This window comes from Tamandua tetradactyla, chromosome 15 (genome assembly GCF_023851605.1).
Source record: "Tamandua tetradactyla isolate mTamTet1 chromosome 15, mTamTet1.pri, whole genome shotgun sequence".
Classification (NCBI taxonomy): domain Eukaryota; kingdom Metazoa; phylum Chordata; class Mammalia; order Pilosa; family Myrmecophagidae; genus Tamandua; species Tamandua tetradactyla.
The window spans coordinates 22,357,945-22,376,586 of record NC_135341.1 but is presented as its reverse complement, the minus strand read 5'-3'; the positions used below and the strand labels follow the sequence as shown (position 1 = coordinate 22,376,586).

Sequence of the window (18,642 nt, the reverse complement as noted above, 5' to 3'; positions counted from 1 at the left end):
TGTTAACAAAGGAAGTTGACACTCTACTAAAGTTAAATATTTTAAATTTCAAACTGGTCTTTGTTTTTAAAAGAAAACAATATGACAAGCTTAAAAAAAAAACAAAACCCTGTTGAAATGGCCATTGTGCTGATAAATTCCTTTAAACTACTATCTTGGAAATATCCTGTTGAGTAGGTATTGGTGTGGATAACAATAACATTGTGTTCATAATATGTGCTGGCAGATTAGCACACTTCTCTACAGTGTTAATAGTTGTAATTAATGAATAAATAGTACAGAGTGTCACTCCGATGACAATTTCATCTATAGTGTCACAATACAAAATGTCGCATAATATTATAACCTATGTAACTATAAAAACTATTGGTTTAAAAGGGGAAAGCCTTTTAAAAAGGGAAATAGAGAAAGGAAGAAAGAAAACTAGGATAGAGCAGAACAATTTTATTGTTCTATCATGAAGATAAATTAGTAATTTTTATCCTGTCGTACTATATTTGGTTTCCAGCCATCCAATTGATTTAGCAGGAGAATGCAGGATTTTTTTTTTAAGCAGCTTTGAATTGGTAAACAGATTTAGATGTAGTAGAAAGGAACATGAGGAAGTTTTTTTTTTTTGTTTTTTGTTTTTTAACATCCAATCTTTCCCAGCATATGCACATAAGAAGGTGAATGAAGCAATGTGAAACTTATTTCTCTTTAGTCAAGTGAAAAAAAGGCTAAACATTTGTTGAGATGGTAAAATATTGTGTCAAGCAAGTAGGCATATTCCAAAATTAAACAGTGGTTGATACGTTAACGTCCTAAAATATTTAAGCATACACTTTCATTGAAATCTGTAAATTAAATCACCAGCAGGTTAGATTAAAATACAAAATTTTTGAATGGCAATTTAACCATCTCAGAGAGGGTTTTTTTTTTTTCCTTCCCTGAATTGACTAACTTGCTAAATAGTTAAAAAGAAAAGCGTAAATGTATTATACCCTGAGTTACGATTTGGGGCAGGAGGGAAGGTATTTCCAGGCTTCAGCTGTGCCATTTTTCCTACTTGTAGTTAATAAATCAAAGACTGCCATTGAGGATTTTTATTCCTGGGCCCTACAGAGACTTTTTCCCCCTCCCCTACTTGTAGGCTATAACAGATTGCACCACATGGTGTACATTTAAAAAAAAAAATTACCCATAGGGACCTGGACACCCCATTACAGGGGTTTAAATTCCTCACGGCAAATTAGCTTCACATAGGAATTTCCAAATATTGTTTTTGGTGAAGAAGAGAGGAATTCCATATATTATGTATGTTTTTTTGTGTGTGTGTAGAATGAGTAGGAATTATTTACAAGGAAAAATAATGTCATTTACTTATACCTTTTCCCCTAATTCAGTGTCCTTACTATATGCTGTATTGTAGATACTATTCTCCATGAAATCTGAGTTTTTATTTTTTAGAATAATTGAGTTTTCAAAACAAAAGGTCATTCTAAGAATTTTGTTTCCACAGCCTTTCTTGGATTATTGCTAATGCATAAATATTCAAAGCTCATTTTCTGCTAAAACACTTCTGGTATATGGAATTATTAGACCATATAATGCTAAACTAAAAATAAGAAGGAGCTGCAGTTTTTCTCCAAACTTCAAAAAATAAGCTTTAAGTACCAAGGAAAAAGCATGATACACTCTGGAAACCTGACATCTGGTCTTTGTCATGGTAGGGAACAGTGTGAGTGAAAGTGAACGCAGTTTTCTTCTGCTTTTATGCACAAGGTGTTTTAACTTGTCAGTTTAAGGCTTAGGTGAAGATAATTTTAACTTTCTTTATGATTTTCACTTCTGTGCCTCAGCCCCCTTTCCCATCAAATAGTAACAACAACAATGGTAGATATGTGGACATATTTATCTTTGAATCAAAATTAAAATTATTTGGAGATTATATTGTCACTTCTGAGATAATTAGAATTACCCTGGGAGGAAGGGGCTAAAAAACTCAGGTTTGCCATCACCAATTTTGGACAAGAGGAACATATGAAGCTTTAGCTATAAGGTGGGTTTTACTGTATAGAATTTTATGCCCAAAGCTGTGAATTTGGTTCATCTACAAAATATATTCTCTGTCCTTCTCCTTTCTGAGTCTGTTAATTTGTGTTTTTACTCTAAACCCATCACATCCTTTTATTTTGTTAAAAGAAAAAGCAAGTCTTTTATTTAAAACAAAATAAAGTCTTAAATCCCACTGTGGGGTTATTTTTTCCTCTTTCAAGAATTGCCCAAACATAATAGCTATGTGACTTAAAGCACTCTGCATTTCAATAGTCACCTATTTTGACCTTTTCCACTTTAGTTAGGGTACTGAGATTCTCTTTTAAAGAGTCTCTGACCAAACTCTAGTCTCCAGAGTAGGTAATAACCAGTTGGTGATTTGAAACATGGTATGGAGAAGAGGAAGAGGAAAGATTATTTTAAGAAAGCTTCAGGTTGGAACAAGGATTTGCTTGCTTTCTTTTCTTTCTTTTTGGTAATGTTTTGTTTGTTGCTCGTATAATTTTGAAGTAAATTCGTCTACATAAGAAATTTAATTCCCTGTGGCTAATAAAAGACTGCTTAGAGTTTTCTGGAACAAACATGGGGACGTGTCAAACTTCAGCAGTTAAGGAGAGAATTGATTTGTGGATTTGACACCTGACATTGTGATCTCCCTTTGTAAATGGAACTGAGATTACATCCTTACTAAAATCCAACAAAAGGAAACCGTCTCCAACAAAGACAGAAGGCGAAAAATGTTTCCGGATGTCAACTTACCTCTCAGAGTCATATTTCCCTGCTTGCAAGCAAAAGAACCTGGTCCCTTAAGATATAATAATTTTTTAAATTAGTGCTATTTTAAAGACTAATTTGTATCTCAGACAAAGACGGAAACTGAAACTCTGCTAAAATAGTGTGTAGATTGGCCAGGGTAAAAATCAATATATAGCTGTACTGAAAGGAAACAATGAAATGTTCTTATTAGAAAGGGATGATTTACTTTGTTTCTAGCTTTTTTATGATAATTGGTCATATGTTTGCATAGAAACAGCCTCCACTGTTAAAATGAAATTATTTTTCATTATACCCTTCTGAGTCTACTTATCAACTTAGAAATTTTTGTGATATTTTACACATTACCACTTTGGAGACAATGCAGTCAAATTACAGGTGGACAATTCCAAATATATTTTTTGTCTATTCCATTTCTATCTTTTTTTTTTTGTCCTCAGTACCACTTAATTATTTTCATATCTTGTCTCCAATCATTTATAAGGTCTATAACACTTATGAATATATCCTTGTACTGTAAATACTCTACTTCAGGAAAACTGAAATAGTCCAAAGAAGCCACATTAGAACACTTTAAAATTATATCCAGGAAACATGGAGGTGCATAACATTTGAGCACTATTCATTCGTTCATCCATTCATTCATTCTTAATGACTGCCTATTGCGTTCTAAGCACTAAGAATAAAGCAGTGAACAAAACAGCCAAAGAAATCCATGTTCTCATGGAACTTAGACCATTAGGAGGGAGGGAGCAGTAGAGACAGGCAATAAACAAGAGAAGTAATACATGGTATTTTAAATGGTAATAAGGGTTCATGTAATATGAACATCTAAAATGTCTTCTCAAGGCAAGACAACAGAGCAGATTTCATAGGTTCTCAGATAGTATGACTAGAACCGAGAGGTTTTTTCCCTATTAAAAGATCTTGAGTTGCAGTTTTCCAGTGAAGCAACATTTCCACTGCTACTCATTTGGAAGTTGTGTAGGTTTAACAAATCACTTCATAATAAAGAATGCATAGAAAAATCTTCACCAAACAACCTGAACACATGCATAGTGTAAAATATTTTATTTAAATCTTGTTATTGTGACAACCAAGCATATAAACAGGTTAATTCCCTCTAAAAAATTTCTCTGTCGATTGTTAAATGATACATTACATTCCATGTGTTCCAATTCATTTGAACACTCACCTTTTGAAAGGTTGGTGGCCCTGTTGTTGTTGTTTTACGTCTATGAAACTTACAAGATTACGTTCCCAGGTCTACCACAGAATGTCGCTCAGTTTCCTCAATGAGTTGAATTAGACCAGCACTGGGAAATTCAACTTTCTGCAGTAATGTAAATGTTCTGTAGCCGTGCTGTCCAACATGGTAGCCACTAGCCACACATAGCTATTGAACACTTGAAATGGGGCTAGTACAACTGAGAAACTTAATTTTAAATTTTATTTAATTAAAATATTTGATGCTAGGGACAAGTTGAGTATGTGAATCTACTTGTTCAATTGTAAATTTTACAAATAGCTTGATAATTTTTATATTGATTATATATTGAAATGATAATATTGTTAACATTGGGTTAATAAAATGTATTGTTAAAATTAATTCACCTGTTTTTATTTTTTTAAGTGGCTACTAGAAAATTCAAAATTACATGTGACTTGCATTATATTTCTATTGAACAGCACTAAACTAAATGATTCCTTAGAGCCCTTACAATCGTCTGTAACTTCTTAAAATCCACTCTAGTATTTAACCATGAGGTCTTTAACTGCTGAATTTGGGGAAAAACATCTAAGGTAACATAGTTAATTGAGATTTCCACACTTCACTTCAACAGTATATTTTAAACATAAGGAAAAGTTTATAAGAACAGAGTAGAATACTGTTTTGTCCTCAGCGCTGTATTTATATGTGCTTAGACTTCAATTTTTGTTCATTTTTTGAGCCCCATGTCTAGGCACAATGCCTCATAGATAATAGATGCTCAATAAATATTTTTGAATGAATATTAAAACCTGAATTTGCATTTTCACAAGACTCTTAAAGTAAATTTGATGAGGACATTTATTAAAGATGAAACAGTGTGAGGCTCCACAAGCCAAATAAAGTAATTTGACATTGGTTTTCTTATGGTACAAGATAAAAGAAGCTGGATACTGAAATCAAAGGTTTGTTTTTCCTCAGAGGACCTTGATAATCATTGGAAATAATGTTAGTATTTAGTGATAACAAAGCATCTTTTACAGGGAAAGTACATTATAGGCAAATGCTATTAATTATCAAATTATAGGTGGTGAAATGGAAGCAGTGTGACATAAGTGACTGTTGAAGTCATGCCAGCTCCCTCTTATACATGGGGACTTAGCATTCTTAGTTTCTCCTTGTCCCCTATTCCCACTACCACACCACACAGGCTCTTTAGAGAACCATAGAGAAGCAATTACCACTTAAAATTAGGTTGAAAGAAAACAGTGGCTTCACAGAGCATGTATTTTAAGTTCATAAACATAATAGGCTATGATTTCAAAATGGAATTCACATCCTTGTTACTCACTAGTTTTAGGCTCTCAGAAAAGACCTTTGATGCCTTCTGTCGAGAAGAACTATTTTACAGATACATCAGGTCCTCTCAGTGCGCTGACCTGCTGCTTTGGGACATACCAATGTCATGAGAAATGATCCTGTTTTTGCATCAAATAGGTGGTTGTTTGCTCAACTAATAGAATGTATTTTCCTTATTTACCCCTCTACATGTCAAATTCAGAAACTTAACCCATGGCTAGAACAAGGCTTCCTTTAACATGTCCTCCCCTTTAAATAGAATAGGGGTCAGTGTGGTCTCTCTCTTTCTAAGCCCAACTCTGCAAAGGAAACCATTGCCCTCCCCACTACGTGGGACACGACATCCAGGGATGAAAGTCTCCCTTGCAGTGTTAGAGATGACTGCCAGGGATGAGTCTGGCCTGGCACCATAGAATCAATAATGCCATCCTGACCAAAAGGGGGAAAAGAAGTATAATAAAGCATCAGTGGCTGAGAGAGTTTAAATAGAGTTGAGAGGCTACTCTGGAGGTCACTCTTATGCAAGATTCAGTTAGACATTGCTACCTCTCAGTTTGCCAAACCCTAAGCAAAACCATTCCTGCCAATCCTAAAGAACACCTAGGGTGTTACGTAAGAGTCTACAAAGGTTCCATGCACTAGGGTAACTTTCCAGAAACTACAACCTCAAGAAGGGTCCCTGGACCTGGTAAGACCTGAAATGCAGAGGGCCCAGCCTCTCCAGAATATCAATTAGTTCCCCCTATCCCATATTATTCACAGCCCCTTCCAACATGAAAAAGTTAGAATGGGCATAGCCAAAATGCCCCTAAAAAGTGGGAGAAAGATCAACGGTGATGGTGGAATTATACAGAAAAGGTAGAGTTTATCAAACGAGCATGATTGCTGCATCATTAAATTGATATTCCTTTTAGTCTCCAGTATCTTAGAGCACCTAGAAGTAAAAACCTAAAATGGTGGAATTGTGACCCATACCAATCTCTGAAATCTGTACTACAACTAATTGTTGTGATATGCTTTGAAATATATTGCTTTGTTGTATATTATTTTTCACAAAAAAGTAGTCTGTGATGATAAATGCACAGCATATGATGGTAATTGTGAATCATTAATTGTACACTTTGGGTGATTACATGGTATATGAATATATAATACATATCAACAAAAAGTTTTAAAAGATTGAATAAGAGGTCGACTTCAATTTAACAAATATTTATTACTTCAATCAAGAATGGATTAGGAGTTTATGGGTGAAAATAAACAATGTGCCTACCTCAGAACCTCTTGTCTGTGGAGGAGTCAATTGTACATTCAGATACAGCAGAGTGTTGTAGAAAGACCGCAGTAGGTTAATTAGCACAGCCTGGGAGATAGGGAGGAGGGGTGAGGGGTGCAGTAAGAAAACTGGGAGAGAGAAGGAGGAGAAACCTGTGCTACATTTTCAGGGACAAGTGAAGAATAAAAATTAGCCAAGAGACTTCCAGCTTCAAGATGACAGGAAGCAATACTGACATCTCTCTCTCTCTCTGCACCCAACCCTTATAAATAAGGGGAAAGGCCACCTCCTCATCTCTGATTTTTCTCCCCAACTATCTCCACAGAAACTGCTCTAGTCCAGTATTTGTCCTAAGGACTGATTTTTCTCAATCCTTGGGCACAGTGAATGCTCATACTTGAAATGCTTCTTCACTTGGCTTCGCTTGGTCATCCCCTGACAACTCCTCAGTCTGCAGGCTTCTATTCCTATTCCCCAACCCCTCAATACTGAAGTGTCCACAAATCAGTCCTGGCTCTATTCTCCTCTCTAGCTCGTGCTCAATTTCCTGATGTCATCCAGTTCATGGTTTTCAAAATCATCCCTTTACTGATTGCATATGCAGAATGGAATGATTTCTAAATGTTGTGTTAATTTCTTTTTTTTTTTAATTAATAAAAAAAAAATCATCCCTAAGAGAACAACTCCCAAATGTATACTGCCAGGTCCAACTTTTCCCTTGAGCTGAACGCCCACTTGACACTTGGATATCTAACAGGTATCTCAAATTTAACGTGTCCACAACAGAAGTCTAGATTTCTCCCCTCAAACCTGCCATTCCCATAGTTTTCTCCATCTTGAGGAATGTCATCACCATTTCTCCAGTAGCTCAGGTCAAAACCTTTGAGTCCCCTCAACTCTTCTTTTGCCCTTCCTACCACACATTTAATCCATCAGGCAAGGCACGCTGGCTCCACCTTCAAAATAAGCCCCAAATCTGAGCACTTCTCACCAGCTATATCATCATGATCATGGGCATCCTTGCTGGGATTACAGCTTTTACACTTGTTCTTTTTTCACCGAAGAGCAGCTGGAGTCATCAAAATGGCACTCTGCTACCCACAGACTTCCAAGGCTTCCCATTACCCTCTAAATGAAACAAAGAAATCTTTACCATGGCCTAGAAAGTCCTATATGATCTAGATCCTAGTTACGTTTTAACCACCATTTCCTATCACTCTGTCCCTTGGCCTTTAAAACTCCAGCCATACCAACTCTCTCACCATGCCTCAGTCCTATCTCAGGACTTTTAAACTTGCTAATGGATCTGCTTGGAAGACTGTTTTCTCCGTAATTTCATTCAGTTCTCTGCTCAATAATTACCTCTTCATAGAGGCAGTTCCTCACCATCCTCCCTAAGTCACCCCCCATGTTCCATAACTCTGTCATCTCACCTATTTTATGTTCATTGCACCATACATTTACTAATGTGTTGTCTATTTAACCCACTGAAATATAAGCTCCATTATGGCAGCAACCCTGCCTTGTCACCATCATATCATCAGCCCCTATTACAGTGCCTGGCACTTAAGGAACTCAGTTAAAATATTTGAATAAATTAAAAGAGAAAGACGTTGATACACATATAACCTTGCTCAAAAACAAGAAGAAAAGCTATTGAGCCAAGAACAGGTAGAGTAGAGAAACAGCAGAGCCACAGCTGTGTATCAGAGCTCAAACACAAAACAGCATAAGAGGACAGTCAGAAATAAAGAGGTCATAGAAGAAGAAATAACAATGGCCAATAAAAGAAACGATGCTAAACTTCAACAACAATCAGGGAGATATGAATTACACCAAGATACCACTTCTCACGTGCCAGATTGGAAAAATTAACAAAGCTTGGTATCAAGAAGTGTTAGCCAAGATATGAGGAAATGCTCCTCAAACGCTGGTAGTAAGAGTATAAATAGGTGCAGTTACTTTGAAAGGCAATTTTGTAGAATCTATCTACAAAACAAAAAAAAGGTACATACAATACAACCTGACATTTCCATTTATATCCTAGAGAAACAGGCACAACATTGGACAATGTGAGATGTATATAAGAATACCTGGCTTTTAGTATTAAATAATGAGGGCCAACTCAGAAGTCCTCAATAGGAAAAAGGACTAAAAACTTATTGTCTAGTCATGGAATAGAAAACTATACGGGTAGTTGGAAAGGATGAGGTAAGTCTACATGTGATAAAATGGATATCTCTTCAAGGCACTTCAGTGAATAAAGCAATTTGCAAAATGATTCAATATACCATTTCTATTAAAAATGTGTATATACATGGCCTCCAGCCTCCCCTCCCCTTCTGCAATGCTCAACTCTGCAAACCCTCCACTTGCCTGTCTGCCACTGCCAACAAGGAAGCAGCCTTTGATGATTCAGTGGAAGAACGTGTGATCAACGAGGAGTATAAAATATGGAAAAAGAACACTTATTTTCTTTATGATTTGGTCATGACCCATACTCAGAAGTGACCCAGCCTCACTGCACAGTGGCTTTCAGAGGTAACCAGACCAGAAGGAAAAGATTTCAGCATTTGTCAACTTGTCTTGGGGACACCTACCCTTGATGAACAGAACCATCTTGTAATAGCCTCTGTGCAGCTCCCTAATGATGATGCCCAGTTTGATGCATCACACTAGGACAGTGAGAAAGTAGTATTTGGAAGTTTTGGCTCAGTTAGTGGAAAAATTGAAATAGAAATCAAGATCAACCATGAAGAAGAAGTGAACAGGGCCCATTATATGCCCCAGAGCCCTTGCATCATTGCAACAAAGACTCCATCCAGTGATGTTCTTGTTTTTGGCTACACGAAACACTCTTCTAAACTAGACCCTTCTAGAGAGTGCAACCCAGACTTGCAACTTCATGGACATCAGAAGGAAGGCTATAGGCTTTCTTGGAACCCGAATCTCAATGGGCACTTACTTAGGCCTTCAGATGACCATATCATCTGCTTATGGGACATCAGTGCCATTACAAAGGAAGTAAAAGAGGTGGATGCTAAGACCATCTTTACTGGGCGCACAGCTGTATTAAAAGATATTTCCTGTCATCTGCTTCATGAGTCTCTGTTTTGATCAGTTGCCCATGATCAGAAACTTATGATCTGGGATACTCATTCAAACAATACTTCCAAACCAAGCCACTCAGTTGATACTCACACTGCTGAAGTGAACTGCCTCTCTTTCGGTCCTTATAGTGAGTTCATTGTTGCCGCAGGATCAGCTGACAAGACTGTTGCCTTGTGGGGTCTGAGAAATCTGAAACTCAAGTTGCATATAAGGATGAGATATTCCAGGTTCAGTGGTCATCTCACAATGAAACTATTTTGGCTTCCAGTGGTACTGCTCATCAACTGAATGTCTGGGATTTAAGTAAAATTGGAGAAGAACAATCTCCAGAAGATGCAGAGGATGCGCCACTAGAATTGTTGTTTATTCATGGTGGTCACACTGCCAAGATATCTGATTTCTCCTGGAATCCCAGTGAGCCTTGGGTGATTTGTTATGTATCAGAAGACAATATCATGCAAGTGTGGCAGAAGGCAGAGAACATTTATAATGTGAAGACCCTAAAGGATGTGTGGATCCAGAAAAACAAGGCTCCTAGATACGTCTGCACTTGTGATTTTAAACTCCCCTTTTTAACTCCCAACCCTGAGATTGGTTTAACCCTGATTTTGAGACACAGACTTTGTTCGGCTCACCATCAACAATGCTATTAGCCTAGACATTGGGTGTTTTCTAAATATTAACTGGGGGATTTGATTCAACAAAACCATGAAGTTATATTTAAATTTTCTTCAGGAATTTTTTGGAAGCTGAGGCGGGCACAGAAAGGGGAATATATGAGTGTGGTCGCTTTTATTCTTACACTATATTCCCAAGTTTTTCAAACTTGCTTAAGTCTGAAAAGGAATAGAGCCACATTGGGTGGGCATCTAAACCATGAAGTATAATAATGTAGGATTACAGGAAATAGGGAAGAGATTTAAGCCATGTAGATTCCTACTCTAAAATGATCATACCTGACTTTCCAGGATACACATTTTCCTACGTAGACCAGCCTCCTCTCAGTCTCTTCAGTTAAGTCAAAACTTTATTTTACATGTCCCTCTTTCCCCATATACTTTTGCTCATTAGTGTATTTCTTGAGCTATTTCATACCATTTCTTTCCTTTCAGCGAAATGGTTGTTTTTAAACTTGGGACCACCAAGTTATAAAGATGTATGTTTTTACCTGACAGTTATACCAGAGGTAGACTGTCCAGTTAAGTAGAGAGAATGACTCAATAGCTGATATTTATTTTTAATGTTAATTAAAATTCATCCTGGATAAGAGTTTGCACTTTATTTTTTTAGGAGTTTGTCCTTAACCACTAGTTTGATACCACCCCCTTTTGGGTGACCTGTTTCACCAGCAGGCCTGTTATTCTCCATGCCTAACTGTGTAAGTGCTTATAATGGAATAAATTGCTTTTCTACATGAAAAAAGAAAAAATATGCGTATGCACAATGTTACAATATATGTTTTACAAGGAGGTGATATACATGTATAGTGCACGGGCACAGAAGCAAGTGGATTGTCAAAGGTGACCTCGTTCTTGTCTGTAATGTTTTAATGTTTTACAGGTAATGCATGAACACACAAAGTTTCAAGGTACAAACAAATTAGCTGACAGAATTGGGACAGGTGTGATGTTCAGAACAAAGGAAAACACATGGAAGCATGAAGTAGATTAGCATATTTAAAGGAAAAATAGGTCCATATCTTTGGCATATAGAAATTGAGGCAGGGGGTGGCCGAACTTGACGGGAGACCAGGTTGCCTGGCCCAGGCTAAGTTGTATGGACTTTATCCAATGATTCCACATTTCTTATCCATGTGTCCAATATAAGTAATAGCTTTGAGCAGTATAACAAATTTCTCAATAGCTAGAGTTGGTCTTATACATTTGAAAATATATCTTAAATAACTAAGTTCCCTTGTATCATTACAAAACCAGTCATTATCTATGAAATGCTTTCACAATTTATAAAAGTGTCACTAAAACCATTACATTATTTTAGATATTGCAAAAAACAACATTACAGGTTGCAGGGTGATGGAGGGTGAAGGGAAGGGGGAGTTACTGCTTAATGGGTTGCAACATTACCATTTGAGATGATGAACGAGTTGGGATGGTGGATGTTGGTGACAGCACACTATTGTGAATGTAATTCATACCACTGAATTGTACACTTGAAAGTGTTCACTTAAAAGTGGTTAAAATGGAGAATTTTGAGTTACATATAGGTAACTTCAATAAAAAGTTTTTTTTTAAGAAAAAGCAGAGACTGATTATGGCACCCATTAATTACCCGTACTCTACGTCTTTGGAACTCCAGAGGAAAAAATTAAGTTAAAAAAAGACCATGTCACCTAATTATAAAGATATTTTCAACCAACCTATTTAATTTTTTCAAAGGTGACAGTACTTGGTCCCATCAATCAGCATGTCATTCATTCATAAAATATTTGTAGAGCTCAACTACATTAAGGGTTGAAGCTACAATGCTAAGCAAGGACACTCGCCACCCTCATGGGCTTATGATCTAGACAGGGATACAGCTAATAAATGAATTACTACTACAGAGAAATGTAAAGCTGCAACTTTACTAAGTTCTAAAAAGGAGTGTCTTATGATAGTTCCAGCACATACTAGGACAATATAACTTAGGAGGTCAAGGAAGGCTTTGCTAAGGAAGGAAAGATTGATGCTTAAAAGAAGAAAAGGAGGAAAAAAACACACTAGAAGTGGCATGGGTACAGAGGCTCATTTTGGCAAATGGAGCAGCATATGCAAAGAGCCTGTGGCTGGGAAGGTGCAATGCTAGGTCCATGTTTCAATGAACCTTTGAGAACACAACTGCTGATAAAAACTTTTTGTTTCTGGTTGCTTCCTAATCTGTTGACCTAAAGGGAGATGGAGGAAGTGTAAATATAGCACATGCCTGAACACGTGATCTTGCCATCTTTCCCCGCTGTGGTGCTTTTTTTCAAGTTATGAATTTGTGTTTATTATACAAATAATACATATTGTGTAAAACGCAGAAAATACAAACAAAAAGAGAAATGAAAGCTCAGCCATAATGCACCATGTTCCAGAGATAACTGCTGTTAATACCTTTAATGTATGTTCCCCGACTTCGTTTCTATAATCACAGGACACAAGACCACCTTAGAAATTTATGACTTCTCTTTCTCATTGCCCTTTTTTTTTTTTTTACATGGGCAGGCACCGGGAATTGAACCATGTCTCAGGCATGGCAGGTGAGAACTCTACCTGATGAGCCACCGTGGCCTACCTTCCCTTTTTTTTCTAAAACTTTTTTATTGTACAGTATAACATACATACAAAGCAAAGAAATGAAAAAGCAATAGTTTTCAAAGTACAGTAGGTATAGGACAGATTCCAGAGTTTGTCATGGGCTACCATACGATTCTCTCAGATTTTTCCTTCTAGTTGCTCCAGAACATAGGAGACTAGAAGACTTAAATTTTTTTTATCATCACAATCGACTTTTTTTCCTTCTTTTTTTGTGAACAATAACATATATACAAAAAAGCTATACATTTCAAAGCACAGCACCACAATTAGTTGTAGAACATATTTCAGAATTTGACTAGGGTTACAATTCCACAATTTTAGGTTTTTATCTAGCTGCTCTAAAGCATTGGAGACTAAAAAAGATATCAATTTAATGATTCAGCATTCATATTCATTTGTTAAATGCTATCTTCTCTGTATAACTTCACCATCACCTTTGATCTTTCCATACCTCTCTTTAGGGGTGTTTGGGCTATAGCCATTCTAAATTTTTCATATTGGAAGGGTCTGTCACAATATGGGGTAGGGAGATGGAACTATCTGATGTTCTGGAGAGGCTACGGCCTCTAGGTTTCAGGACTTATCTGGACCAGGGACCCATCTGGAGGTTGTAGGTTTCTGGAAAGTTACTCTAGTGCCTGGAACTCTTGTGGAATCTTATATTTTGCCCTGGGTGTTCTTTAGGATTGGCTAGAATGGTCCTGGTTGGGGGTTGGCAGGCTATGGTAGGTAGCAAGGTTTAACTGAAGCTTGCGTAAGAGCAACCTCCAGAGTAGCCTCTCGACTCTACTTGAACTCTCTCTGCCACTGATACTTTATTAATTACACTTCTTTCCCCCATTTTGGTCTCAAGGACATAGGAACTGTTGATCCTATGGTGCCAGGTCTGGATTCATCTCATTGTCTTTTTAAAATTTAACTTTTTATTTTGAGATCATTGTAGATTCACACGCAGTTGTAGTAAGCTATATAGAGAGATCCTGAATACCAACTTTTTGCTATCTCTAGAGTTTTGTTAAACAAGCATTCATTCACACCACCATATATACTGCCCTACAACTGACCTTTATCACTCAATGGTATAGAATGAGCATATTTTACATTAAAACATGCATCTCAATAGAAAAACACATTAGAAAATCTTCCTAAAGGCAACAAAACATCTAAAGGAGTTAGGAATGACCTTAAGAAGTGTGCACATTCTTAATGAACAAAATAATATAAAACTCTGCTAAGGGACATGAAGATTGGAGTGAAGAGAGAAGGTTACATCTGAACCAATATCCTAGAGTAAAAATTAAAAGAAACAGAAAAGGCAGTGAAAAATATTTCAATGTAATCTTAGTCTATAGTACTGTGGCCAGAGTAACGTCTCTAACTGCTACTCGCTGCAGTTGTTGTTTTGTTGTTTCTTTGTCTGGATTTGTTTTTAAAGGACCAATTATGGGATTTCCTACAAATCAAAAGAGGGAAAGACATATCAGAGGCTGCAGAATGACAGCCTGATGGTCGCAGTCTACAGAAAAAAAATTTTTTTGGATTTGCCCAGAATTTTGAAAATCTTTTCATTAGTTGCCAAAAGTTGTAAATCAGGAAATTATGCATAAAATACCATAGTGCTTTTTTAGTAACAAACAAGACTCTAAATCCATTATTTGTTTTAGGATGAGATTCTTATACTTGAGACTACATTTCCTCCAGTCTGAGATACTTAGTCAAATCCCACAAAGAGTCAAATCAATAGTCTCTGAGAATACATGATTTGTGTATTTGTGCAATAAAAGCCCGATAACTTAGTTGGAGGAAACATGAAAGTTAAAGCACTTCTTTTGCTCCGCATAGATGAAAGTAATTAGTCAATTGTTGAAATTTTTCCTTCATTATATCATGTCAGTTTCATACAGATAGTGCCTGTGTACAAAAACAAAAGTTTATTCTTTACTCCCCAACCCAAATTTTTCAAAGCCCTCAAAAAATTTCCAAAAATGTCTTTGACTGCAATCCACATAGAAAAATTTTTAAAAATTTACATAGTGACTTACCACACACAAATAGACAAATGTCTGAAAAAAAGTTTTATTTCAAATAAATCAATCCTCAAAAGATTTACTTTAAAAAAGTCAATTGGGCTGCCCATAACAAGGCCTAAGAGTCACTTCCAAGAAGCCTATTTTGTTACTCAGATGTGGCCTCTCTCTCTCTAAGCCCAACTCTGCAGGAAAATCATTGGCCTCCCCCTCTACATGGTGCAAGCAATACAGGGGTGAAGAGCTCCCTGACAATGTGAGACATGAATCCCCGGGATAAGTCTAGCCCTGGCACCATGGGATTGACAACATCTTCTGGCCAAAAGGGACAAAAGAAGTGTAATAAAATAAGGTATCACTGGCCAAGAGAGATCAAATGGAGTCAAGAAACTCTTCTGGAGGCTGCTCTTATGCAAGCTTCAGTTAGATATTACTAATTGCCATGGTTTGCTAACCCCCAATCAATATCACTCTTCCTGACTCTTAAGAACACCTAAGGCTGTAATTGAGACTCTACAAAGGTTTCATGCACTATGTTTTCCTTCTTGGAACATATAATGTCCGGAGGGTTGCTAGGTCAAATAAATCCTAAAACTCAGAGGGACCCATCTTTCCAGGATTAACAATTAATTTCATTCCCCTATCCTTTAGTGTGGATACCACTTCTCAGCATGAAAAAGTCAGAACAGACATTGCCAAAAGATTCCCTATATATTGGAAGAAGGATTAAAGGAGAAGGAGGAGGTATAACAGAGAAAATGGGACTTAAATGAGTATGGCTGCTGAATCAATATATTAATATTCCTTCTAGCTTTCAGTGTTTTTTGAGCATCTAGAGGGAAAAATCTGAGATGATGGACTGGTAGCCCATGACAAACTCTGGAATCTATTCTGTAATTGCTTATTGAAGTGTGCTTTGAAAATTATTGCTTCTTTCTTTCTTTGCTTTGTATGTGCATTTTATAATAAAAAAATGGAAAACAATACAAAAAAAGACAATTGGGGAAATTGGAATATAGATTGGTATTATATTATTTCAAATAATTATTGTTGCTTCTTTCTTTGCTTTGTATGTGCATTTTACAATAAAAAAATTGAAAACAAAACAAAAAAAACAATTGGGGAAATTGGAATATATATTGGAATTATATTATTTCAAATAATTATTGTTACGTTCATTAGGAATGATAAATCATACTATGGTTTTGTAAGAAATGTCTATATTTTAAAGGATATACACTGAAGTATACAAAGCTGAAATGAATTAATGACTGGGATTTGCCCTAAAACACATTGGCAAAAAGAAAAGGAGATGAAGCTAGTATGGCAAAAATCTTGATACTGTTGGGTCTGGATGATGTTTGTCTCTCTACTTTTGTATATGCTTGAAATTTTTCATAATTAAAAATTTGAAGTTCGAATGAGATGAACCTTATCTTACCTTTGCTACGTATGTTTACCTCTGATGTTTTGTTTGTTTGTCTGTTAAAGAAAATAATAGACGGAAAAAATGCTCGCGATGACACCCTAAGTTGACTTCATGATGCACTAAATGACTGGTGATGAATGGTTTAAGATGTCAACTGCCCCCATCTTTGCTCTGCCCAGAAATAATTATTCTGGCACTGAATACACTTTTTGGTCACTTGCATGCAAACTTTTTAAAAAGCCTAATTCTCCTCAGTGTTTCCAGCTTCCAAAAATATAGTGCTTCTTGACATTTCCGTAGTGGTCTATTTAAGTTCAATGTAAATAGCTGCTGCTACTTTGGGAGGTGCCTGATAATGTCTATCACAGTGTGAGGACGTATGTCTCTCTGGTGACATCTAAATGTTGATCTTGTAAATTCTGCAGCAACACATAATGTAGTACAGAGATATGCCAAGTACCATCAAGAACTTTTTTTTTGTCTTCAAAATCTGGGTTTAATCTAAATGTCAAATCAAATTTAGTGGAAAACAAATTACAAAGTATATTCAGATGACTTCAGTTAATTAATTCTCTCCATTGATAATATTTTTAACTTTGGATACAAAGGTTGTTAAATGCTTCATTTCTGTTGTTACTTATAGTTGCTAATTTACAAAACTAGTTAATTGTATAAGCTGCTAAAAAATTTTAAAATACTCAAATTCTATTTTAGTATAAGTGGGAACTTCCAAAATTAAATGTCTATCTATACCCAGTATTTTCATTGTGCTGAGATGTAGATTATTAAAAAATCAATTATCCAAAAGATAAACATATCACCCTCTACCTTCCTTTTACTAACCTAGGAGAAAGAGTCCATTAGCTCTAAAATGCCACTCTAACTTTGTGAATACTCTTCTCTCCTTCCTTCCCAAAATCATGTATAGTGGAAACTGTTGATTCCCTGTCTGTTCCCTTCCCTCCCCACCCCCTTTTTAATTAAAACTCCATTTCATTCAGAGACCATCTTTCTCTATATTGCTGAGTGCTTCAGGGAAGCTGCCCCACCCCAATGGTAGGTCCTGGCAATGTATTTTAATTAATCTAAGCCAGTCCTGCTAACTCCCATCTCCTTGCCAATGATTGGTTTAGGAATGAACATGTCATAAAATTCTGGCCAACGAATGAAACCCAAGGGCAAGTTTGCCAGGAGGGCACCTTTCTGGGAAAGGTTCCCTTGCAAAGAAGTAAGGGGCAGGAGACTTTGTTGTTTGGACTTTGCCAGGGCTGCATGGGATGCTGAGAACTCTATAGCATGGTTGATCCCAGGAATCACACTGGAGCAACCCTGAGGCCTTTGAGCTTCAAGGTATACGAAATGATCCATTTCCTTGTAGTTCAATCCACTCTGCATGTTACCTGCAGCTAAGAGCTCTAAGTAATACATTACATTTTTAGAATTTCAGGCCAAGTTTCAATCTTGTTAAGCAATTTGTGGGAATAAACTAAGAGTAGATATTTAAGATTCTAAAACAGCTGTCATTTTGGTTCAAAAATAGAAAATAAGTGTATGAGGTAATATAGTATCAAGAAAAGACCCCAATGATATAAGTCTCTGAGACTATAGCTGGGTGGTATATATATTATATAGAAGCTTAGGAGTACCCTAGAAAATAGAATGAGGGTAAAAGAGAGAGCAAAAAATGTAGACCAGAATAGGGATGCCTAGGTTAACCTTATTAGAACGAGGTAGGTGGGGTGGGCAGGATGGTGGAGGGGGCCTCACACATCTGAATTTCACACATCATTATCCCCAATACATTGGGAGGCATGACTGTAAGATGTCAGCTGCTACCGAGAAAGATCTTAGCATCCCGGCTAATTATGAGACAAGCTGTACACTAAAAACGATGTCCAAATGGCTAAAGTTCTGAACACATAAACTAGATGGGCTGACCTATATATTTCATTACATGGTACTGCACAGTGTATATAAGCAGGTGACTTCTGAGGTTAAGTATCAGCAGAGGGAGAGATGCTGAAGGTAAAAGCCGATGCTTGGAGAGAAAGAAAAAAGAAGATTGAATGATCTCTTTGCGGGGAAGGGGAGACTAGGCCACCCTCATTCTGCAGTTGATG

At 36.7% G+C, this 18,642-nt stretch overlaps 1 pseudogene; it reads left to right on the top strand.

The window, feature by feature from the left end:
• The first annotated feature begins 9,131 nt into the window (after positions 1-9,131).
• Positions 9,132-10,305, top strand: LOC143657886 (histone-binding protein RBBP7 pseudogene; annotated as a pseudogene).
• The last annotated feature ends 8,337 nt before the right edge of the window (positions 10,306-18,642 follow it).